Below are 20,000 nucleotides of genomic sequence, written 5' to 3'. Positions count from 1 at the left end.
TGCTGGTTGAAAAAGCTTACAGCACCTGGTATTCCCAAGCGGTCTCCCATCCAAGTACTAACCAGGCCCGACCCTGCTTAGCTTCCGAGATTAGACGAGACCGGGCGCATCCAGGCTGGTATGGCCGTAAGCAGAAGCTGCAGCTTGAAATACCTCTTATATGGAGTTGAAGATAAACATAGAATATAAGTCATTGATCTGTTGGTTTTATTTGTTGGAGTTAAAGTGCCTTAACCATGTGGAAAACACTTTAGGACGTGAGCTGTCACTGTTACCACGTTGAAATATGTGTGGGTAGATTAAGCGAGAGCGCTCTCTGCTGGTTGAAAAAGCTTACAGCACCTGGTATTCCCAGGCGGTCTCCCATCCAAGTACTAACCAGGCCCGATCCTGCTTAGCTTCCGAGATCAGACGAGATCGGGCGCATCCAGGCTGGTATGGCCGTAAGCTGAAGCTCCAGCTTGAAATACTTCTTATATGGAGTTGAAGATAAGTATATAATACAAGTCATTGATTTGTTGGTGATAATAATTTAGAAGCGCTTATTTGTTGGAGTTAAAGTGCCTTAACCATGTGCAAAACACTTTAGGACGTGAGCTGTCGCTGTTACCACGTTGAAATATGTGTGGGTAGATTAAGCGAGAGCGCTCTCTGCAGGTTGAAAAAGCTTACAGCACCTGGTATTCCCAGGCGGTCTCCCATCCAAGTACTAACCAGGCCCGACCCTGCTTAGCTTCCGAGATCAGACGAGATCGGGCGCATCCAGGCTGGTATGGCCGTAAGCAGAAGCTGCAGCTTGAAATACCTCTTATATGGAGTTGAAGATAAGTCATAGAATATAAGTCATTGATCTGTTGGTTTTATTTGTTGGAGTTAAAGTGCCTTAACCATGTGCAAAACACTTTAGGACGTGAGCTGTCGCTGTTACCACGTTGAAATATGTGTGGGTAGATTAAGCGAGAGCGCTCTCTGCAGGTTGAAAAAGCTTACAGCACCTGGTATTCCCAGGCGGTCTCCCATCCAAGTACTAACCAGGCCCGACCCTGCTTAGCTTCCGAGATTAGACGAGACCGGGCGCATCCAGGCTGGTATGGCCGTAAGCAGAAGCTGCAGCTTGAAATACCTCTTATATGGAGTTGAAGATAAACATAGAATATAAGTCATTGATCTGTTGGTTTTATTTGTTGGAGTTAAAGTGCCTTAACCATGTGCAAAACACTTTAGGACGTGAGCTGTCGCTGTTACCGCGTTGAAATATGTGTGGCTAGATTAAGCGAGAGCGTTCTCTGCTGGTTGAAAAAGCTTACAGCACCTGGTATTCCCAAGCGGTCTCCCATCCAAGTACTAACCAGGCCCGACCCTGCTTAGCTTCCGAGATTAGACGAGACCGGGCGCATCCAGGCTGGTATGGCCGTAAGCAGAAGCTGCAGCTTGAAATACCTCTTATATGGAGTTGAAGATAAACATAGAATATAAGTCATTGATCTGTTGGTTTTATTTGTTGGAGTTAAAGTGCCTTAACCATGTGCAAAACACTTTAGTACGTGAGCTGTCGCTGTTTCCACGTTGAAATATGTGTGGCTAGATTAAGCGAGAGCGTTCTCTGCTGGTTGAAAAAGCTTACAGCACCTGGTATTCCCAGGCGGTCTCCCATCCAAGTACTAACCAGGCCCTACCCTGCTTAGCTTCCAAGATCAGACGAGATCGGGCGCATCAAGGCTGGTATGGCCGTAAGCAGAAGCTGCAGCTTGAAATACCTCTTATATGGAGTTGAAGATAAGTCATAGCATATAAGTCATTGATTTGTTGGTGTTAATAATTTAGAAGCGCTTATTTGTTGGAGTTAAGGTGCCTTAACTATGTGCAAAACACTTTAGGACGTGAGCTGTCGCTGTTACCACGTTGAAATATGTGTGGGTAGATTAAGTGAGAGCGCTCTCTGCTGGTTGAAAATGCTTACAGCACCTGGTAAACCCAGGCGGTCTCCCATCCAAGTACTAACCAGGCCCGACCATGCTTAGCTTCCGAGATCAGACGAGATCGGGCGCATCCAGGCTGGTATGGCCGTAAGCAGAAGCTGCAGCTTGAAATACCTCTTATATGGAGTTGAAGATAAGTCATAGAATATAAGTCATTGATTTGTTGGTTTTATTTGTCGGAGTTAAAGTGCCTTAACCATGTGCAAAACACTTTAGGACGTGAGCTGTCGCTGTTACCACGTTGAAATATGTGTGGGTAGATTAAGCGAGAGCGTTCTCTGCTGGTTGAAAAAGCTTACAGCACCTGGTATTCCCAGGCGGTCTCCCATCCAAGTACTAACCAGGCCCGACCCTGCTTAGCTTCCGAGATCAGACTAGATCGGGCGCATCCAGGCTGGTATGGCCGTAAGCAGAAGCTGCAGCTTGAAATACCTCTTATATGGAGTTGAAGATAAGTCATAGAATATAAGTCATTGATCTGTTGGTTTTATTTGTTGGAGTTAAGGTGCCTTAAGCATGTGCAAAACACTTTAGGACGTGAGCTGTCGCTGTTACCACGTTAAAATGTGTGGGTAGATTAAGCGAGAGCGCTCTCTGCAGGTTGAAAAAGCTTACAGCACCTGGTATTCCCAGGCGGTCTCCCATCCAAGTACTAACCAGGCCCGACCCTGCTTAGCTTCCGAGATCAGACGAGATCGGGCGCATCCAGGCTGGTATGGCCGTGAGCTGAAGCTGCAGCTTGAAATACCTCTTATATGGAGTTGAAGATAGTCATATAATATAAGTCATTGATTTGTTGGTGATAATAATTTAGAAGCGCTTATTTGTTGGAGTTAAAGTGCCTTAACCATGTGCAAAACCCTTTAGGACGTGAGCTGTCGCTGTTACCACGTTGAAATTTGTGTGGGTAGATTAAGCGAGAGCGCTCTCTGCTGGTTGAAAAAGCTTACAGCACCTGGTATTCCCAGGCGGTCTCCCATCCAAGTACTAACCAGGCCCGACCCTGCTTAGCTTCCGAGATCAGACGAGATCGGGCGCATCCAGGCTGGTATGGCCGTAAGCAGAAGCTGTAGCTTGAAATACCTCTTATATGGAGTTGAAGATAAGTCATAGAATATAAGTCATTGATCTGTTGGTTTTATTTGTTGGAGTTAAAGTGCCTTAACCATGTGCAAAACACTTTAGGACGTGAGCTGTCGCTGTTACCACGTTGAAATATGTGTGGGTAGATTAAGCGAGAGCGCTCTCTGCTGGTTGAAAAAGCTTACAGCACCTGGTATTCCCAGGCGGTCTCCCATCCAAATACTAACCAGGCCCGACCCTGCTTAGCTTCCGAGATCAGACGAGATCGGGCGCATCCAGGCTGGTATGGCCGTAAGCAGAAGCTGCAGCTTGAAATACCTCTGATATGGAGTTGAAGATAAGTCATAGAATATAAGTCATTGATTTGTTGGTTTTATTTGTTGGAGTTAAAGTGCCTTAACCATGTGCAAAACACTTTAGGACGTGAGCTGTCGCTGTTACCACTTTGAAATATGTGTGGGTAGATTAAGCGAGAGCGCTCTCTGCTGGTTGAAAAGGCTTACAGCACCTGATATTCCCAGGCGGTCTCCCATCCAAGTACTAACCAGGCCCGACCCTGCTTAGCTTCCGAGATCAGACGAGATCGGGCGCATCCAGGCTGGTATGGCCGTAAGCTGAAGCTGCAGCTTGAAATACCTCTTATATGGAGTTGAAGATAAGTCATAGAATATAAGTCATTGATTTGTTGGTTTTATTTGTTGGAGTTAAAGCGCCTTAACCATGTGCAAAACCCTTTAGGACGTGAGCTGTCGCAGTTACCACGTTGAAATATGTGTGGCTAGATTAAGCGAGAGCGTTCTCTGCTGGTTGAAAAAGCTTACAGCACCTGGTACTCCCAGGCAGTCTCCCATCCAAGTACTAACCAGGCCCGACCCTGCTTAGCTTCCGAGATCAGACGAGATCAGGCGCATCCAGGCTGGTATGGCCGTAAGCAGAAGCTGCAGCTTGAAATACCTCTGATATGGAGTTGAAGATAAGTCATAGAATATAAGTCATTGATTTGTTGGTTTTATTTGTTGGAGTTAAAGTGCCTTAACCATGTGCAAAACACTTTAGGACGTGAGCTGTCGCTGTTACCACTTTGAAATATGTGTGGGTAGATTAAGCGAGAGCGCTCTCTGCTGGTTGAAAAAGCTTACAGCACCTGATATTCCCAGGTGGTCTCCCATCCAAGTACTAACCAGGCCCGACCCTGCTTAGCTTCCGAGATCAGACGAGATCGGGCGCATCCAGGCTGGTATGGCCGTAAGCTGAAGCTGCAGCTTGAAATACCTCTTATATGGAGTTGAAGATAAGTCATATAATATAAGTCATTGATTTGTTGGTGATAATAATTTAGAAGCGCATATTTGTTGGAGTTAAAGTGCCTTAACCATGTGAAAAACCCTTTAGGACGTGAGCTGTCGCTGTTACCACGTTGAAATATGTGTGGGTAGATTAAGCGAGAGCGCTCTCTGCTGGTTGAAAAAGCTTACAGCACCTGGTATTCCCAGGCGGTCTCCCATCCAAGTACTAACCAGGCCCGACCCTGCTTAGCTTCCGAGATCAGACGAGATCGGGCGCATCCAGGCTGGTATGGCCGTAAGCAGAAGCTGTAGCTTGAAATACCTCTTATATGGAGTTGAGGATAAGTCATAGAATATAAGTCATTGATCTGTTGGTTTTATTTGTTGGAGTTAAAGTGCCTTAACCATGTGCAAAACACTTTAGGACGTGAGCTGTCGCTGTTACCACGTTGAAATATGTGTCGGTAGATTAAGCGAGAGCGCTCTACTGCAGGTTGAAAAAGCTTACAGCACCTGGTATTCCCAGGCGGTCTCCCATCCAAGTACTAACCAGGCCCGACCCTGCTTAGCTTCCGAGATCAGACGAGACCGGGCGCATCCAGGCTGGTATGGCCGTAAGTAGAAGCTGCAGCTTGAAATACCTCTTATATGGAGTTGAAGATAAGTCATAGAATATAAGTCATTGATCTGTTGGTTTTATTTGTTGGAGTTAAAGTGCCTTAACCATGTGCAAAACACTTTAGGACGTGAGCTGTCGCAGTTACCACGTTGAAATATGTGTGGCTAGATTAAGCGAGAGCGTTCTCTGCTGGTTGAAAAAGCTTACAGCACCTGGTACTCCCAGGCAGTCTCCCATCCAAGTACTAACCAGGCCCGACCCTGCTTAGCTTCCGAGATCAGACGAGATCAGGCGCATCCAGGCTGGTATGGCCGTAAGCAGAAGCTGCAGCTTGAAATACCTCTGATATGGAGTTGAAGATAAGTCATAGAATATAAGTCATTGATTTGTTGGTGATAATAATTTAGAAGCGCATATTTGTTGGAGTTAAAGTGCCTTAACCATGTGAAAAACCCTTTAGGACGTGAGCTGTCGCTGTTACCACGTTGAAATATGTGTGGGTAGATTAAGCGAGAGCGCTCTCTGCTGGTTGAAAAAGCTTACAGCACCTGGTATTCCCAGGCGGTCTCCCATCCAAGTACTAACCAGGCCCGACCCTGCTTAGCTTCCGAGATCAGACGAGATCGGGCGCATCCAGGCTGGTATGGCTGTAAGCAGAAGCTGCAGCTTGAAATACCTCTTATATGGAGTTGAAAATAAGTCATAGCATATAAGTCATTGATTTGTTGGTTTTATTTGTTGGAGTTAAAGTGCCTTAACCATGTGCAAAACCCTTTAGGACGTGAGCTGTCGCTGTTACCACGTTGAAATATGTGTGGGTAGATTAAGCGAGAGCACTCTCTGCAGGTTGAAAAAGCTTACAGCACCTGGTATTCCCAGGCGGTCTCCCATCCAAGTACTAACCAGGCCCGACCCTGCTTAGCTTCCGAGATCAGACGAGATCGGGCGCATCCAGGCTGGTATGGCCGTAAGCAGAAGCTGTAGCTTGAAATACCTCTTATATGGAGTTGAAGATAAGTCATAGAATATAAGTCATTGATTTGTTGGTTTTATTTGTTGGAGTTAAAGTGCCTTAACCATGTGCAAAACACTTTAGGACGTGAGCTGTCGCTGTTACCACTTTGAAATATGTGTGGGTAGATTAAGCGAGAGCGCTCTCTGCTGGTTGAAAAGGCTTACAGCACCTGATATTCCCAGGCGGTCTCCCATCCAAGTACTAACCAGGCCCGACCCTGCTTAGCTTCCGAGATCAGACGAGATCGGGCGCATCCAGGCTGGTATGGCCGTAAGCTGAAGCTGCAGCTTGAAATACCTCTTATATGGAGTTGAAGATAAGTCATAGAATATAAGTCATTGATTTGTTGGTTTTATTTGTTGGAGTTAAAGCGCCTTAACCATGTGCAAAACCCTTTAGGACGTGAGCTGTCGCTGTTACCACGTTGAAATATGTGTGGGTAGATTAAGCGAGAGCGCTCTCTGCAGGTTGAAAAAGCTTACAGCACCTGCTATTCCCAGGCGGTCTCCCATCCAAGTACTAACCAGGCCCGACCCTGCTTAGCTTCCGAGATCAGACGAGATCGGGCGCATCCAGGCTGGTATGGCCGTAAGCAGAAGCTGTAGCTTGAAATACCTCTTATATGGAGTTGAGGATAAGTCATAGAATATAAGTCATTGATCTGTTGGTTTTATTTGTTGGAGTTAAAGTGCCTTAACCATGTGCAAAACACTTTAGGACGTGAGCTGTCGCTGTTACCACGTTGAAATATGTGTCGGTAGATTAAGCGAGAGCCCTCTACTGCAGGTTGAAAAAGCTTACAGCACCTGGTATTCCCAGGCGGTCTCCCATCCAAGTACTAACCAGGCCCGACCCTGCTTAGCTTCCGAGATCAGACGAGACCGGGCGCATCCAGGCTGGTATGGCCGTAAGTAGAAGCTGCAGCTTGAAATACCTCTTATATGGAGTTGAAGATAAGTCATAGAATATAAGTCATTGATCTGTTGGTTTTATTTGTTGGAGTTAAAGTGCCTTAACCATGTGCAAAACACTTTAGGACGTGAGCTGTCGCAGTTACCACGTTGAAATATGTGTGGCTAGATTAAGCGAGAGCGTTCTCTGCTGGTTGAAAAAGCTTACAGCACCTGGTACTCCCAGGCAGTCTCCCATCCAAGTACTAACCAGGCCCGACCCTGCTTAGCTTCCGAGATCAGACGAGATCAGGCGCATCCAGGCTGGTATGGCCGTAAGCAGAAGCTGCAGCTTGAAATACTTCTTATATGGAGTTGAAGATAAGTCATAGAATATATGTCATTGATTTGTTGGTGATAATAATTTAGAAGCGCTTATTTGTTGGAGTTAAGGTGCCTTAACTATGTGCAAAACACTTTAGGACGTGAGCTGTCGCTGTTACCACGTTGAAATATGTGTGGGTAGATTAAGCGAGAGCGTTCTCTGCTGGTTGAAAAAGCTTACAGCACCTGGTATTCCCAGGCGGTCTCCCATCCAAGTACTAACCAGGCCCGACCCTGCTTAGCTCCCGAGATCAGACGAGATCGGGCGCATCCAGGCTGGTATGGCCGTAAGCAGAAGCTGCAGCTTGAAATACCTCTTATATGGAGTTGAAGATAAGTCATAGAATATAAGTCATTGATTTGTTGGTTTTATTTGTTGGAGTTAAAGTGCCTTAACCATGTGCAAAACACTTTAGGACGTGAGCTGTCGCTGTTACCACGTTGAAATATGTGTGGGTAGATTAAGCGAGAGCACTCTCTGCTGGTTGAAAAAGCTTACAGCACCTGGTATTCCCAGGCGGTCTCCCATCCAAGTACTAACCAGGCCCGACCCTGCTTAGCTTCCGAGATCAGACGAGATCGGGCGCATCCAGGCTGGTATGGCCGTAAGCTGAAGCTGCAGCTTGAAATACTTCTTATATGGAGTTGAAGATAAGTCATATAATACAAGTCATTGATTTGTTGGTGATAATAATTTAGAAGCTCTTATTTGTTGGAGTTAAAGTGCCTTAACCATGTGCAAAACACTTTAGGACGTGAGCTGTCGCTGTTACCACGTTGAAATATGTGTGGGTAGATTAAGCTAGAGGGTTCTCTGCTGGTTGAAAAAGCTTACAGCACCTGGTATTCCCAGGCGGTCTCCCATCCAAGTACTAACCAGGCCCGACCCTGCTTAGCTTCCAAGATCAGACGAGATCGGGCGCATCCAGGCTGGTATGGCCGTAAGCAGAAGCTGCAGCTTGAAATACCTCTTATATGGAGTTGAAGATAAGTCATAGAATATAAGTCATTGATTTTTTGGTTTTATTTGTTGGAGTTAAAGTGCCTTAACCATGTGCAAAACACTTTAGGACGTGAGCTGTCGCTGTTACCACGTTGAAATATGTGTGGGTAGATTAAGCGAGAGCGCTTTCTGCTGGTTGAAAATGCTTACAGCACCTGGTATTCCCAGGCGGTCTCCCATCCAAGTACTAACCATTCCCGACCCTGCTTAGCTTCCGAGATCAGACGAGATCGGGCGCATCCAGGCTGGTATGGCCGTAAGCAGAAGCTGCTGCTTGAAATACCTCTTATATGGAGTTGAAGATAAGTCATATAATATAAGTCATTGATTTGTTGGTGATATTAATTTAGAAGCGCTTATTTGTTGGAGTTAAAGTGCTTTAACCATGTGAAAAACACTTTTGGACGTGAGCTGTCGCTGTTACCACGTTGAAATATGTGTGGGTAGATTAAGCGAGAGCGCTCTCTGCTGGTTGAAAATGCTTACAGCACCTGGTATTCCCAGGCGGTCTCCCATCCAAGTATTAACCAGGCCCGACCCTGCTTAGCTTCCGAGATCAGACGAGATCAGGCGCATCCAGGCTGGTATGGCCGTAAGCAGAAGCTGCAGCTTGAAATACCTCTTATATGGAGTTGAAGATAAGTCATATAATATAAGTCATTGATTTGTTGGTGATAATAATTTAGAAGCGCTTATTTGTTGGAGTTAAAGTGCCTTAACCATGTGCAAAACACTTTAGGACGTGAGCTGTCGCTGTTACCACGTTGAAATATGTGTGGCTAGATTAAGCGAGAGCGTTCTCTGCTGGTTGAAAAAGCTTACAGCACCTGGTATTCCCAGGCGGTCTCCCATCCAAGTACTAACCAGGCCCTACCCTGCTTAGCTTCCAAGATCAGACGAGATCGGGCGCATCAAGGCTGGTATGGCCGTAAGCAGAAGCTGCAGCTTGAAATACCTCTTATATGGAGTTGAAGATAAGTCATAGCATATAAGTCATTGATTTGTTGGTTTTATTTGTTGGAGTTAAAGTGCCTTAACCATGTGCAAAACACTTTAGGACGGGAGCTGTCGCTGTTACCACGTTGAAATATGTGTGGGTAGATTAAGCGAGACCGCTCTCTGCAGGTTGAAAAAACTTACAGCACCTGGTATTCCCAGGCGGTCTCCCATCCAAGTACTAACCAGGCCCAACCCTGCTTAGCTTCCGAGATCAGACGAGATCGGGCGCATCCAGGCTGGTATGGCCGAAAGCAGAAGCTGCAGCTTGAAATACCTCTTATATGGAGTTGAAGATAAGTCATAGAATATAAGTCATTGATCTGTTGGTTTTATTTGTTGGAGTTAAAGTGCCTTAACCATGTGAAAAACACTTTAGGACGTGAGCTGTCGCTGTTACCACGTTGAAATATGTGTGGGTAGATTAAGCGAGAGCGCTCTCTGCTGGTTGAAAAAGCTTACAGCACCTGGTATTCCCAGGCGGTCTCCCATCCAAGTACTAACCAGGCCCGATCCTGCTTAGCTTCCGAGATCAGACGAGATCGGGCGCATCCAGGCTGGTATGGCCGTAAGCTGAAGCTCCAGCTTGAAATACTTCTTATATGGAGTTGAAGATAAGTATATAATACAAGTCATTGATTTGTTGGTGATAATAATTTAGAAGCGCTTATTTGTTGGAGTTAAAGTGCCTTAACCATGTGCAAAACACTTTAGGACGTGAGCTGTCGCTGTTACCACGTTGAAATATGTGTGGGTAGATTAAGCGAGAGCGCTCTCTGCAGGTTGAAAAAGCTTACAGCACCTGGTATTCCCAGGCGGTCTCCCATCCAAGTACTAACCAGGCCCGACCCTGCTTAGCTTCCGAGATCAGACGAGATCGGGCGCATCCAGGCTGGTATGGCCGTAAGCAGAAGCTGCAGCTTGAAATACCTCTTATATGGAGTTGAAGATAAGTCATAGAATATAAGTCATTGATCTGTTGGTTTTATTTGTTGGAGTTAAAGTGCCTTAACCATGTGCAAAACACTTTAGGACGTGAGCTGTCGCTGTTACCACGTTGAAATATGTGTGGGTAGATTAAGCGAGAGCGCTCTCTGCAGGTTGAAAAAGCTTACAGCACCTGGTATTCCCAGGCGGTCTCCCATCCAAGTACTAACCAGGCCCGACCCTGCTTAGCTTCCGAGATTAGACGAGACCGGGCGCATCCAGGCTGGTATGGCCGTAAGCAGAAGCTGCAGCTTGAAATACCTCTTATATGGAGTTGAAGATAAACATAGAATATAAGTCATTGATCTGTTGGTTTTATTTGTTGGAGTTAAAGTGCCTTAACCATGTGCAAAACACTTTAGGACGTGAGCTGTCGCTGTTACCGCGTTGAAATATGTGTGGCTAGATTAAGCGAGAGCGTTCTCTGCTGGTTGAAAAAGCTTACAGCACCTGGTATTCCCAAGCGGTCTCCCATCCAAGTACTAACCAGGCCCGACCCTGCTTAGCTTCCGAGATTAGACGAGACCGGGCGCATCCAGGCTGGTATGGCCGTAAGCAGAAGCTGCAGCTTGAAATACCTCTTATATGGAGTTGAAGATAAACATAGAATATAAGTCATTGATCTGTTGGTTTTATTTGTTGGAGTTAAAGTGCCTTAACCATGTGGAAAACACTTTAGGACGTGAGCTGTCACTGTTACCACGTTGAAATATGTGTGGGTAGATTAAGCGAGAGCGCTCTCTGCTGGTTGAAAAAGCTTACAGCACCTGGTATTCCCAGGCGGTCTCCCATCCAAGTACTAACCAGGCCCGATCCTGCTTAGCTTCCGAGATCAGACGAGATCGGGCGCATCCAGGCTGGTATGGCCGTAAGCTGAAGCTCCAGCTTGAAATACTTCTTATATGGAGTTGAAGATAAGTATATAATACAAGTCATTGATTTGTTGGTGATAATAATTTAGAAGCGCTTATTTGTTGGAGTTAAAGTGCCTTAACCATGTGCAAAACACTTTAGGACGTGAGCTGTCGCTGTTACCACGTTGAAATATGTGTGGGTAGATTAAGCGAGAGCGCTCTCTGCAGGTTGAAAAAGCTTACAGCACCTGGTATTCCCAGGCGGTCTCCCATCCAAGTACTAACCAGGCCCGACCCTGCTTAGCTTCCGAGATCAGACGAGATCGGGCGCATCCAGGCTGGTATGGCCGTAAGCAGAAGCTGCAGCTTGAAATACCTCTTATATGGAGTTGAAGATAAGTCATAGAATATAAGTCATTGATCTGTTGGTTTTATTTGTTGGAGTTAAAGTGCCTTAACCATGTGCAAAAAACTTTAGGACGTGAGCTGTCGCTGTTACCACGTTGAAATATGTGTGGGTAGATTAAGCGAGAGCGCTCTCTGCAGGTTGAAAAAGCTTACAGCACCTGGTATTCCCAGGCGGTCTCCCATCCAAGTACTAACCAGGCCCGACCCTGCTTAGCTTCCGAGATTAGACGAGACCGGGCGCATCCAGGCTGGTATGGCCGTAAGCAGAAGCTGCAGCTTGAAATACCTCTTATATGGAGTTGAAGATAAACATAGAATATAAGTCATTGATCTGTTGGTTTTATTTGTTGGAGTTAAAGTGCCTTAACCATGTGCAAAACACTTTAGGACGTGAGCTGTCGCTGTTACCGCGTTGAAATATGTGTGGCTAGATTAAGCGAGAGCGTTCTCTGCTGGTTGAAAAAGCTTACAGCACCTGGTATTCCCAAGCGGTCTCCCATCCAAGTACTAACCAGGCCCGACCCTGCTTAGCTTCCGAGATTAGACGAGACCGGGCGCATCCAGGCTGGTATGGCCGTAAGCAGAAGCTGCAGCTTGAAATACCTCTTATATGGAGTTGAAGATAAACATAGAATATAAGTCATTGATCTGTTGGTTTTATTTGTTGGAGTTAAAGTGCCTTAACCATGTGCAAAACACTTTAGTACGTGAGCTGTCGCTGTTTCCACGTTGAAATATGTGTGGCTAGATTAAGCGAGAGCGTTCTCTGCTGGTTGAAAAAGCTTACAGCACCTGGTATTCCCAGGCGGTCTCCCATCCAAGTACTAACCAGGCCCTACCCTGCTTAGCTTCCAAGATCAGACGAGATCGGGCGCATCAAGGCTGGTATGGCCGTAAGCAGAAGCTGCAGCTTGAAATACCTCTTATATGGAGTTGAAGATAAGTCATAGCATATAAGTCATTGATTTGTTGGTGTTAATAATTTAGAAGCGCTTATTTGTTGGAGTTAAGGTGCCTTAACTATGTGCAAAACACTTTAGGACGTGAGCTGTCGCTGTTACCACGTTGAAATATGTGTGGGTAGATTAAGCAAGAGCGTTCTCTGCTGGTTGAAAAAGCTTACAGCACCTGGTATTCCCAGGCGGTCTCCCATCCAAGTACTAACCAGGCCCGACCCTGCTTAGCTTCCGAGATCAGATGAGATCGGGCGCATCCAGGCTGGTATGGCCGTAAGCAGAAGCTGCAGCTTGAAATACCTCTTATATGGAGTTGAAGATAAGTCATAGAATATAAGTCATTGATTTGTTGGTTTTATTTGTTGGAGTAACTATGTGCAAAACACTTTAGGACGTGAGCGGTCGCTGTTACCACGTTGAAATATGTGTGGGTAGATTAAGCGAGAGCGTTCTCTGCTGGTTGAAAAAGCTTTTTCAGCACCTGGTATTCCCAGGCAGTCTCCCATCGAAGTACTAACCAGGCCCGACCCTGCTTAGCTTCCGAGATCAGACGAGATCAGGCGCATCCAGGCTGGTATGGCCGTAAGCAGAAGCTGCAGCTTGAAATACATCTTATATGGAGTTGAAGATAAGTCATAGAATATATGTCATTGATTTGTTGGTGATAATAATTTAGAAGCGCTTATTTGTTGGAGTTAAGGTGCCTTAATTATGTGCAAAACACTTTAGGACGTGAGCTGTCGCTGTTACCACGTTGAAATATGTGTGGGTAGATTAAGCAAGAGCGTTCTCTGCTGGTTGAAAAAGCTTACAGCACCTGGTATTCCCAAGCGGTCTCCCATCCAAGTACTAACCAGGCCCGACCCTGCTTAGCTTCCGAGATCAGACGAGATCGGGCGCATCCAGGCTGGTATGGCCGTAAGCAGAAGCTGCAGCTTGAAATACCTCTTATATTGGGGCGGCAGTAGCTCAGGTGGCAGAGCGGGTCGTCCAATGATCGGAAGGTCGGCGGTTCGAATCCCGCTCTGTCCCAGTTTGCTGTCGTAGTGTCCTTGGGCAAGACACCTTACCCACCTTGCCCCGTGTGAATGCGTTTGAATGTGTATGAATGTTGGTGGTGGTCGGAGGGGCCGTTTGGCGCGATATGGCAGCCACGCTTCCGTCAGTCTGCCCCAGGGCAGCTGTGGCTACAAATTGTAGCTTACCACCACCAGAGAGAATGTGTATGAATGAATAATGATCTATGTAAAGCGCTCTGGGTGCCTTGAAGGGCGCTATATAAATCCAAGTCATTATTATTATTATTATTATATGGAGTTGAAGATAAGTCATAGAATATAAGTCATTGATTTGTTGGTTTTATTTGTTGGAGTTAAAGTGCCTTAACCATGTGCAAAACACTTTAGGACGTGAGCTGTCGCTGTTACCACGTTGAAAATATGTGTAGGTAGATTAAGCGAGAGCCCTCTGCTGGTTGAAAAAGCTTACAGCACCTGGTATTCCCAGGCGGTCTCCCATCCAAGTACTAACCAGGCCCGACCCTGCTTAGCTTCCGAGATCAGACGAGATCGGGCGCATCTAGGCTGGTATGGCCGTAAGCTGAAGCTGCAGCTTGAAATACCTCTTATATGGAGTTGAAGATAAGTCATATAATATAAGTCATGATTTGTTGGTGATAATAATTTAGAAGCGCTTATTTGTTGGAGTTAAAGTGCCTTAACCATGTGCAAAACACTTTAGGACGTGAGCTGTCGCTGTTACCACGTTGAAATATGTGTGGGTAGATTAAGCGAGAGCGTTCTCTGCTGGTTGAAAAAGCTTACAGCACCTGGTATTCCCAGGCGCTGCTTCCGGCTTAGCTGTACATGGGGTGAGACGTGATTAGCGGAGCTCCTGCAGGGTTAATTTTAATTCAACATTTATAGGCACTTTTTGCATCACTCCCACGGCTTTGGTTTTAACTAAATTATTTTCAACGCGGTTACTTCGACAACTTACCACGGAAATGCCTCCAAAGTCCTTCAAAGCGGGGAATAACCCTCCAGCTAACCCGCGGCCTGCTGCTCATGCCGTCTCCTCGCCCCGCGGTGATTCCCCTCCTCCGGAGAGCACCTGCGCTGCGCAGGTTCCAGCTGCGGAGTTCAGCCGGCTTAAAACCGAACTCCTCTCCGCTCTCCGCAATGATGTTGCAGCTATATTTCGGTCAGAGCTTCAGGCAGCACTTACCGATAATTTAACGTCCATTAAGTCCGAGCTGCTTTCTCTTAAAGCCGATCTTTCTGGCAGTATTTCCTCCATGAAGGCGGACGTCGCGGGTCTCGCGACCACGGTCGCTGGGATGGAGCTGTCCGTCTCAAGCTGCTCAGACGACATCGTTGCTCTCCAGAAAAAAGTGGATCACTTGTCGAAAGAATATGTGAGGCTGGAGGACAGATGCGAGGATTTGGAGTCAAGGTCTCGTCGGCAGAACGTACAGATTATTGGCGTCCCGGAGGAGGATCCTGACTCTTCATCTGCAGCCGGTGTTTCCAGGCTATTGGCGGAAGCCTTCTCCCTCGACGCTGAGCCGGTGGTGGACAGAGCCCACCGCACCCTCATGCCGAGACCGAAGCCCGGGGAGCGGCCCCGCGCAATAGTGGCCAGGCTGCATTATTACACCGACTGCGCTGACATCCTGAGAAAGGCGAGAGAGCGGCAGCAGATCAAAGTCCGGGGTATGAGCATCTCCGTGTTCCCGGATCACACAGCCAAGACAGCGCGGGCGCGCGCTGCCTTTAATGACGTGCGCCGTCAGCTGCGGGAGATTGAAGGAGTCCGGTATGGATTGCTGTATCCCGCCCGGCTGCGTGTAACCCATGATGGCCAGCAACGTGACTTCACGTCGCCAGATGAAGCCCTGGCATTCATCAGGAAAATAAAAAAAGTGACTACCAGCTAGTTTTCTGGGACGACTTATCCAGCTTGATGTCCGTGCGGGACTCTGGCCCGGGGTGAGTGACTGAGTCAATTCAGAAAATGGGACTTTATGTCGTAATTTTTTATTTTTTATTTTTTATTTATTTATTTTTTTTTTTTTCTTTTCTCTTCTAACTATCAATGGGAACAACACTGTTTTAAATTGATGGCCTAATCATTTCTCTGGTATGATGCCTTGATAAGAAAATATGCACGCACCCCTGTCTTTGCTTAAATTGTGTGCATGTGTGTGCGTGTCTGTGTGGGTGTGTGAGTGCATATATGTATATATTATTGTTCTATAGGCCAAAGATCTCCCTAATTTACGTTTGTTGTTACCCTGACAAGACAGCGATCGTCAGAATGGCTTAGATTGATGGTTTCATATGCCTCATATTTTATTTATTTTTTTTTTTAAGGGTTTAACTCTGCAGGAGCTAATTTTGTTTTTGTATTTAGCTTTATAGTCGAAAGCATCTCTTTTCGAGAATGGCTTCCTTTGAAGCCAGCACGGCTGTTTCCATCGTTTGGGGATGGGATCATCTAATGTGCGCTGGGTGGGTGGGCGGGGGTTATGGGATGTTGGCTTTTTGTCTCTGTAGGTATGTATATACTCCTGAGTTTTGTTTGTTTTGGTTTTCCCTTTTACCTCTTTTCCTTATATCTCCTCTGGTGGTGGGTGAGTCGGTCTTATTTTCTCTCAGAGAATGCCTATGAACGATCGTAATCTGCGCAAGCTTGATACTGGATCAAACATTACATTCACTAGCTGGAATGTGAAAGGTGTGAATAATCCAATTAAGCGATCAAAGATTTTTTCACATTTGAAACGCTTGGACACTGACATAGCTTTCCTTCAGGAAACTCATTTGCGAAATAAAGATAATTGCAGACTCAAACGAGCTTGGGTGGGTGATATTTTTCATTCAAATTTTGATTCTAGGTCTAGAGGAGTAGCAATTTTGATCAACAAAAGAGTCAATTTCTCCGTCTCCAGGACAATATCCGATAAGAATGGTAGATATCTTATTGTTGCGGGCACTCTATACTGTAACCCTGTATTGTTGGTGAATATATATGCCCCTAATTTTGATGACCCCAATTTTACGGATAGGCTGTTTGGCAACCTCCCTTTCTTAAATACGCATATTACAATACTGGGCGGTGATCTGAATTGTGTTATTAATCCTTCTTTGGACCGTTCGAATCCTCGTACTTTGACTCAATCCTCTATGTCAAAATCTATTACCGATTTTACAGTCAAGAACGGGCTTGTTGATCCGTGGAGGGTCTCACATCCTGGAGATAAGGAATTCTCTTTTTTTTCACAAGTACATCAGTCATATTCACGTATTGACTATTTTTTTGTTGATGGCTCTCTTCTCCCCAAAGTTACTTCTGTCGTATACCACCCAATTGTTATTTCGGATCACGCCCCTCTAACTTTGAATATAACATGGTCTGAGCGCCCCCGTTTTTCTTCTCCCTGGAGGTTTAATCCATTGCTTTTATCCGACGATGCATTTAATGTCTCTATATCTGCTTCAATAGATGATTTCAATGCATTAAACAAAACAGATTCTACCAGTTTTTCGCTAGTATGGGAATCACTCAAAGCATATTTGCGAGGACAGATTATTTCTTATTCAGCATACGCCAGTAAAATCCGCAGGGCTAAATTACAGGAGCTCACATCTAAAATTCAGGACACAGACAGACTAAACTCAGTTAACCCGAGTCCGAGTTTACTGAAACAACGGCTTGATTTGCAGTCAAAATTCGATCTTATAGCGACAGCTGATTCTGAACGGCTCCTATTACGCGCTCATGCCAACTATTATGAACACGGCGATAAACCAAGCAGGTTATTGGCTCACCAATTAAAAAGGCAAGCAACGTCGAGACTGATTCCCAGCATTAGAGATTCTAATGGCACACTTACCACCGATCGAATTGCCATCAACACAATTTTTAAATCATACTACTCCTCTCTCTATGAGTCAGAATCTCCACTTGACACAGCAGAAATGACCTCCTTTCTTGATAATATCACTGTCCCTACTATTAATTTGGATGTGGCTAATGGCCTCGATGCTCCTTTCAGCTTGCAAGAAATTGCCGCCGCCATTGAAGCTACGCAAAGCAACAAGGCCCCTGGTCCCGATGGGTTCGGAGCTGAGTTTTTCAAAAAATTCAAAGACAAATTAGCCCCCCTTTTACTTTCAATGTACAATGAGTCCCTTGATCATGGCTCATTGCCTCCCTCTTTAATGCAGGCGTCTATTGCCCTCCTTTTGAAGAAGGACAAAGACCCTGAATCATGCACTTCTTATAGGCCCTTGTCCTTACTGAATGTAGATGTCAAAATTTTAGCCAAAGCACTAGCAATTTGTCTTGATAAGATCCTTCCTAGCATCATATCTGAGGAGCAGAATGGTTTCATCAAGGGACGCCAGCTCTTCTATAATGTTCGTACACTTCTTAATGTGATTCTCTCTAAAGATTCTTCTCCACTCCCTGAAGTTGTTATCGCAATTGATGCTGAGAAAGCTTTTGATCATGTCGAATTTAACTATCTTTTTGCAACACTTCATAAATTCGGATTTGGACACAGGTTTATATCGTGGATTAGACTTCTTTACACTTCCCCTCAGGCCAGCATTCCCACCAATGACAACTACTCCACTTATTTTACATTATCACGTGGCACGAGACAGGGCTGCCCTCTCTCCCCTTTGCTATTCGCTCTATCCGTCGAACCACTTTCAATTGCTTTAAGAACTCTTCCTCTATTTCGCGGAGTCTCTAGGTCCAATGTGGAACTTAAATTGTCACTTTATGCAGACGACCTCCTTTTATATGTATCTGACCCTTTAACCAGCATCGCACCAATATTATCTCTGTTGAAGAATTATGGATCCTTCTCCGGCTATAAGGTCAATCTTCACAAGTGTGAATGCTTCCCCATAAACTCCTCTGCTTTACAACTCAAACAATCTGATATCCCCTTTAAACTCAGCCCGTCGGGCTTTAGATACTTAGGGATTAATGTGACCCGCACTCTGCCCTCTCTTTTCACCGCTAATTTTTCCTCACTGGTAACTCGAGTGAAGGCGGACTTACAGAGGTGGAACTCCCTACCACTGTCGCTGATAGGAAGAATTAACACAGTGAAAATGACTGTATTGCCTAAATTTCTTTTTTTGTTCCAATGCACTCCTTTATTTCTACCAAAATCTTTTTTTAAATCACTTGACCAAATTGTTTCCAACTTTTTATGGGCCGGTAAGACACCCAGAGTGAGGTATTCGCTTCTCCAAAAATTTAAATTTAATGGGGGTCTAGCACTACCAAACTTTATGCTTTACTATTGGTCAGCGCATATTCACAAACTAATTTATTGGCTTCAGTCTCCTGAGTTATTATGGTGCAGATTGGAGGCTCAGTCACTCTCTTCATCCTCTGTAACGGCCCTATTCTCCTCCTCTTTACCATTGAATCCCTCTAAGTTTACAAATAGCCCTGTGGTGCTTTCCTCCCTTAAGATTTGGTCACAGTTTAGGCGCCACTTTAAATTTGCTTCTCCATCCATCTATACACCTGTTACTAAGAATCATCTGTTCCCTCCATCACTAATAGACACCACTTTTATGATTTGGTACAACCGGGGCATTAAGCACTTCAGGGATCTATATAAGGATGGTATCTTTTCCACATTTTCAGATCTGAGGTCAAAGTTCAATTTGCCTGCCTCCCATTTGTTTCGCTACTTCCAGCTTCGACACTGCGCCTCTGCTCTGTTTCCATGCTTCCCTTCCCTTCCTGCTAACCAACCGTGGGATGATCTTCTAACAATGAAACTCAGTCAAAAATCTCTGATATCTAAGATATATACACTGTGTATGACATTTGATGATCATTCTGTAGATAAAGCTCGGGAGGGTTGGGGACGAGAGTTGGGCCTTGACTTCACAGGGGAGCTGTGGGATAAAGCTATCCGTAGCATACGATCTAGCACGCCTTGCGCTAGATTTGAACTTATTCAATTTAAGGTGCTGCATAGAGCCCACCTATCAAAATCCCGATTATCGGAAATATATCCGAATGTTGCAGACCTATGCGACAGATGCCAGGGTTCTCCATGCAATTTAAGTCATATGTTTTTCTCCTGTCCTAGGTTACAGAAATTTTGGAGTGATTATTCTGTGATCATGTCTAAAGTTCTAGGTAAAAAAGTTGTTATGGCCCCTCTCTTAACAATATTCGGACTCACTGTTGACTCCTCACATATCAGCCCCACACAGTCAGAAGTATTGGCTTTCACATCCCTTTTAGCAAGACGTCGTATCTTACTTCTATGGAAATCCCCCAAGTCCCTGTCTATTTCTATTTGGCTTAGTGATGTTATGTTTTTTCTTAAATTGGAGAAGGTGAGATACTCTTTAAAAGGCAACGCAGCTAAATTCGTTCGCAAATGGCAATCTTTCATAGACCACTTTACCGCGTTGAAGACTCTACCCACCGACTGACCCCCCCCTCCCTTAATTTTCTTTTCATCTCCTTAATTTGTTTTTTTTATGTTTTA

General features: G+C 45.3%; 42 non-coding genes and 1 pseudogene across 42 annotated transcripts; all 43 read right to left on the bottom strand.

Moving 5' to 3' along the window:
* Nucleotides 1-13: 13 nt before the first annotated feature.
* LOC133428814 (5S ribosomal RNA) lies at nt 14-132 on the bottom strand. The gene has a single exon (XR_009773807.1). It is a non-coding gene; the product is annotated as a 5S ribosomal RNA (ribosomal RNA).
* A 198-nt stretch (nt 133-330) lies between these two features.
* On the bottom strand, nt 331-449 carry LOC133428601 (5S ribosomal RNA). Its single transcript, XR_009773604.1, has one exon. It is a non-coding gene; the product is annotated as a 5S ribosomal RNA (ribosomal RNA).
* Nucleotides 450-665: 216 nt separating this feature from the next.
* LOC133428777 (5S ribosomal RNA) lies at nt 666-784 on the bottom strand. The gene has a single exon (XR_009773772.1). It is a non-coding gene; the product is annotated as a 5S ribosomal RNA (ribosomal RNA).
* A 199-nt stretch (nt 785-983) lies between these two features.
* LOC133428799 (5S ribosomal RNA) lies at nt 984-1,102 on the bottom strand. The gene has a single exon (XR_009773793.1). It is a non-coding gene; the product is annotated as a 5S ribosomal RNA (ribosomal RNA).
* Nucleotides 1,103-1,300: 198 nt separating this feature from the next.
* Nucleotides 1,301-1,419, bottom strand: LOC133428813 (5S ribosomal RNA). Its single transcript, XR_009773806.1, has one exon. It is a non-coding gene; the product is annotated as a 5S ribosomal RNA (ribosomal RNA).
* A 198-nt stretch (nt 1,420-1,617) lies between these two features.
* On the bottom strand, nt 1,618-1,736 carry LOC133428655 (5S ribosomal RNA). Its single transcript, XR_009773655.1, has one exon. It is a non-coding gene; the product is annotated as a 5S ribosomal RNA (ribosomal RNA).
* Nucleotides 1,737-1,953: 217 nt separating this feature from the next.
* On the bottom strand, nt 1,954-2,072 carry LOC133428908 (5S ribosomal RNA). Its single transcript, XR_009773896.1, has one exon. It is a non-coding gene; the product is annotated as a 5S ribosomal RNA (ribosomal RNA).
* A 199-nt stretch (nt 2,073-2,271) lies between these two features.
* Nucleotides 2,272-2,390, bottom strand: LOC133428658 (5S ribosomal RNA). Its single transcript, XR_009773658.1, has one exon. It is a non-coding gene; the product is annotated as a 5S ribosomal RNA (ribosomal RNA).
* Nucleotides 2,391-2,587: 197 nt separating this feature from the next.
* LOC133428591 (5S ribosomal RNA) lies at nt 2,588-2,706 on the bottom strand. Its single transcript, XR_009773595.1, has one exon. It is a non-coding gene; the product is annotated as a 5S ribosomal RNA (ribosomal RNA).
* Nucleotides 2,707-2,922: 216 nt separating this feature from the next.
* Nucleotides 2,923-3,041, bottom strand: LOC133428765 (5S ribosomal RNA). Its single transcript, XR_009773761.1, has one exon. It is a non-coding gene; the product is annotated as a 5S ribosomal RNA (ribosomal RNA).
* A 199-nt stretch (nt 3,042-3,240) lies between these two features.
* On the bottom strand, nt 3,241-3,359 carry LOC133428563 (5S ribosomal RNA). Its single transcript, XR_009773569.1, has one exon. It is a non-coding gene; the product is annotated as a 5S ribosomal RNA (ribosomal RNA).
* Nucleotides 3,360-3,558: 199 nt separating this feature from the next.
* LOC133428481 (5S ribosomal RNA) lies at nt 3,559-3,677 on the bottom strand. The gene has a single exon (XR_009773491.1). It is a non-coding gene; the product is annotated as a 5S ribosomal RNA (ribosomal RNA).
* A 199-nt stretch (nt 3,678-3,876) lies between these two features.
* LOC133428768 (5S ribosomal RNA) lies at nt 3,877-3,995 on the bottom strand. Its single transcript, XR_009773764.1, has one exon. It is a non-coding gene; the product is annotated as a 5S ribosomal RNA (ribosomal RNA).
* Nucleotides 3,996-4,194: 199 nt separating this feature from the next.
* Nucleotides 4,195-4,313, bottom strand: LOC133428490 (5S ribosomal RNA). The gene has a single exon (XR_009773500.1). It is a non-coding gene; the product is annotated as a 5S ribosomal RNA (ribosomal RNA).
* Nucleotides 4,314-4,530: 217 nt separating this feature from the next.
* LOC133428752 (5S ribosomal RNA) lies at nt 4,531-4,649 on the bottom strand. Its single transcript, XR_009773750.1, has one exon. It is a non-coding gene; the product is annotated as a 5S ribosomal RNA (ribosomal RNA).
* Nucleotides 4,650-4,849: 200 nt separating this feature from the next.
* LOC133428700 (5S ribosomal RNA) lies at nt 4,850-4,968 on the bottom strand. Its single transcript, XR_009773700.1, has one exon. It is a non-coding gene; the product is annotated as a 5S ribosomal RNA (ribosomal RNA).
* Nucleotides 4,969-5,167: 199 nt separating this feature from the next.
* On the bottom strand, nt 5,168-5,286 carry LOC133428767 (5S ribosomal RNA). The gene has a single exon (XR_009773763.1). It is a non-coding gene; the product is annotated as a 5S ribosomal RNA (ribosomal RNA).
* Nucleotides 5,287-5,503: 217 nt separating this feature from the next.
* Nucleotides 5,504-5,622, bottom strand: LOC133428444 (5S ribosomal RNA). Its single transcript, XR_009773455.1, has one exon. It is a non-coding gene; the product is annotated as a 5S ribosomal RNA (ribosomal RNA).
* A 199-nt stretch (nt 5,623-5,821) lies between these two features.
* Nucleotides 5,822-5,940, bottom strand: LOC133428741 (5S ribosomal RNA). Its single transcript, XR_009773739.1, has one exon. It is a non-coding gene; the product is annotated as a 5S ribosomal RNA (ribosomal RNA).
* Nucleotides 5,941-6,139: 199 nt separating this feature from the next.
* LOC133428480 (5S ribosomal RNA) lies at nt 6,140-6,258 on the bottom strand. The gene has a single exon (XR_009773490.1). It is a non-coding gene; the product is annotated as a 5S ribosomal RNA (ribosomal RNA).
* Nucleotides 6,259-6,457: 199 nt separating this feature from the next.
* LOC133428584 (5S ribosomal RNA) lies at nt 6,458-6,576 on the bottom strand. Its single transcript, XR_009773588.1, has one exon. It is a non-coding gene; the product is annotated as a 5S ribosomal RNA (ribosomal RNA).
* A 200-nt stretch (nt 6,577-6,776) lies between these two features.
* LOC133428699 (5S ribosomal RNA) lies at nt 6,777-6,895 on the bottom strand. Its single transcript, XR_009773699.1, has one exon. It is a non-coding gene; the product is annotated as a 5S ribosomal RNA (ribosomal RNA).
* A 199-nt stretch (nt 6,896-7,094) lies between these two features.
* LOC133428766 (5S ribosomal RNA) lies at nt 7,095-7,213 on the bottom strand. Its single transcript, XR_009773762.1, has one exon. It is a non-coding gene; the product is annotated as a 5S ribosomal RNA (ribosomal RNA).
* A 217-nt stretch (nt 7,214-7,430) lies between these two features.
* Nucleotides 7,431-7,549, bottom strand: LOC133428552 (5S ribosomal RNA). Its single transcript, XR_009773558.1, has one exon. It is a non-coding gene; the product is annotated as a 5S ribosomal RNA (ribosomal RNA).
* A 199-nt stretch (nt 7,550-7,748) lies between these two features.
* LOC133428728 (5S ribosomal RNA) lies at nt 7,749-7,867 on the bottom strand. The gene has a single exon (XR_009773727.1). It is a non-coding gene; the product is annotated as a 5S ribosomal RNA (ribosomal RNA).
* A 217-nt stretch (nt 7,868-8,084) lies between these two features.
* On the bottom strand, nt 8,085-8,203 carry LOC133428578 (5S ribosomal RNA). The gene has a single exon (XR_009773583.1). It is a non-coding gene; the product is annotated as a 5S ribosomal RNA (ribosomal RNA).
* A 199-nt stretch (nt 8,204-8,402) lies between these two features.
* Nucleotides 8,403-8,521, bottom strand: LOC133428879 (5S ribosomal RNA). Its single transcript, XR_009773868.1, has one exon. It is a non-coding gene; the product is annotated as a 5S ribosomal RNA (ribosomal RNA).
* Nucleotides 8,522-8,738: 217 nt separating this feature from the next.
* On the bottom strand, nt 8,739-8,857 carry LOC133428774 (5S ribosomal RNA). Its single transcript, XR_009773769.1, has one exon. It is a non-coding gene; the product is annotated as a 5S ribosomal RNA (ribosomal RNA).
* A 217-nt stretch (nt 8,858-9,074) lies between these two features.
* Nucleotides 9,075-9,193, bottom strand: LOC133428653 (5S ribosomal RNA). The gene has a single exon (XR_009773654.1). It is a non-coding gene; the product is annotated as a 5S ribosomal RNA (ribosomal RNA).
* Nucleotides 9,194-9,392: 199 nt separating this feature from the next.
* Nucleotides 9,393-9,511, bottom strand: LOC133428617 (5S ribosomal RNA). Its single transcript, XR_009773619.1, has one exon. It is a non-coding gene; the product is annotated as a 5S ribosomal RNA (ribosomal RNA).
* Nucleotides 9,512-9,710: 199 nt separating this feature from the next.
* On the bottom strand, nt 9,711-9,829 carry LOC133428589 (5S ribosomal RNA). The gene has a single exon (XR_009773593.1). It is a non-coding gene; the product is annotated as a 5S ribosomal RNA (ribosomal RNA).
* A 216-nt stretch (nt 9,830-10,045) lies between these two features.
* LOC133428717 (5S ribosomal RNA) lies at nt 10,046-10,164 on the bottom strand. The gene has a single exon (XR_009773716.1). It is a non-coding gene; the product is annotated as a 5S ribosomal RNA (ribosomal RNA).
* A 199-nt stretch (nt 10,165-10,363) lies between these two features.
* On the bottom strand, nt 10,364-10,482 carry LOC133428798 (5S ribosomal RNA). The gene has a single exon (XR_009773792.1). It is a non-coding gene; the product is annotated as a 5S ribosomal RNA (ribosomal RNA).
* Nucleotides 10,483-10,680: 198 nt separating this feature from the next.
* LOC133428811 (5S ribosomal RNA) lies at nt 10,681-10,799 on the bottom strand. The gene has a single exon (XR_009773804.1). It is a non-coding gene; the product is annotated as a 5S ribosomal RNA (ribosomal RNA).
* A 198-nt stretch (nt 10,800-10,997) lies between these two features.
* LOC133428577 (5S ribosomal RNA) lies at nt 10,998-11,116 on the bottom strand. Its single transcript, XR_009773582.1, has one exon. It is a non-coding gene; the product is annotated as a 5S ribosomal RNA (ribosomal RNA).
* A 216-nt stretch (nt 11,117-11,332) lies between these two features.
* Nucleotides 11,333-11,451, bottom strand: LOC133428705 (5S ribosomal RNA). The gene has a single exon (XR_009773705.1). It is a non-coding gene; the product is annotated as a 5S ribosomal RNA (ribosomal RNA).
* Nucleotides 11,452-11,650: 199 nt separating this feature from the next.
* LOC133428797 (5S ribosomal RNA) lies at nt 11,651-11,769 on the bottom strand. Its single transcript, XR_009773791.1, has one exon. It is a non-coding gene; the product is annotated as a 5S ribosomal RNA (ribosomal RNA).
* Nucleotides 11,770-11,967: 198 nt separating this feature from the next.
* Nucleotides 11,968-12,086, bottom strand: LOC133428810 (5S ribosomal RNA). The gene has a single exon (XR_009773803.1). It is a non-coding gene; the product is annotated as a 5S ribosomal RNA (ribosomal RNA).
* Nucleotides 12,087-12,284: 198 nt separating this feature from the next.
* LOC133428652 (5S ribosomal RNA) lies at nt 12,285-12,403 on the bottom strand. The gene has a single exon (XR_009773653.1). It is a non-coding gene; the product is annotated as a 5S ribosomal RNA (ribosomal RNA).
* A 217-nt stretch (nt 12,404-12,620) lies between these two features.
* Nucleotides 12,621-12,739, bottom strand: LOC133428404 (5S ribosomal RNA). Its single transcript, XR_009773416.1, has one exon. It is a non-coding gene; the product is annotated as a 5S ribosomal RNA (ribosomal RNA).
* Nucleotides 12,740-12,929: 190 nt separating this feature from the next.
* LOC133428386 (5S ribosomal RNA) lies at nt 12,930-13,048 on the bottom strand (annotated as a pseudogene).
* A 217-nt stretch (nt 13,049-13,265) lies between these two features.
* On the bottom strand, nt 13,266-13,384 carry LOC133428474 (5S ribosomal RNA). Its single transcript, XR_009773484.1, has one exon. It is a non-coding gene; the product is annotated as a 5S ribosomal RNA (ribosomal RNA).
* A 557-nt stretch (nt 13,385-13,941) lies between these two features.
* On the bottom strand, nt 13,942-14,060 carry LOC133428597 (5S ribosomal RNA). The gene has a single exon (XR_009773600.1). It is a non-coding gene; the product is annotated as a 5S ribosomal RNA (ribosomal RNA).
* Between the last annotated feature and the right edge of the window lie 5,940 nt (nt 14,061-20,000).

This window comes from Cololabis saira, unplaced genomic scaffold (assembly GCF_033807715.1).
Source record: "Cololabis saira isolate AMF1-May2022 unplaced genomic scaffold, fColSai1.1 scf031, whole genome shotgun sequence".
NCBI lineage: Eukaryota > Metazoa > Chordata > Actinopteri > Beloniformes > Belonidae > Cololabis > Cololabis saira.
This window is presented reverse-complemented; position numbering and strand designations above follow the sequence as displayed.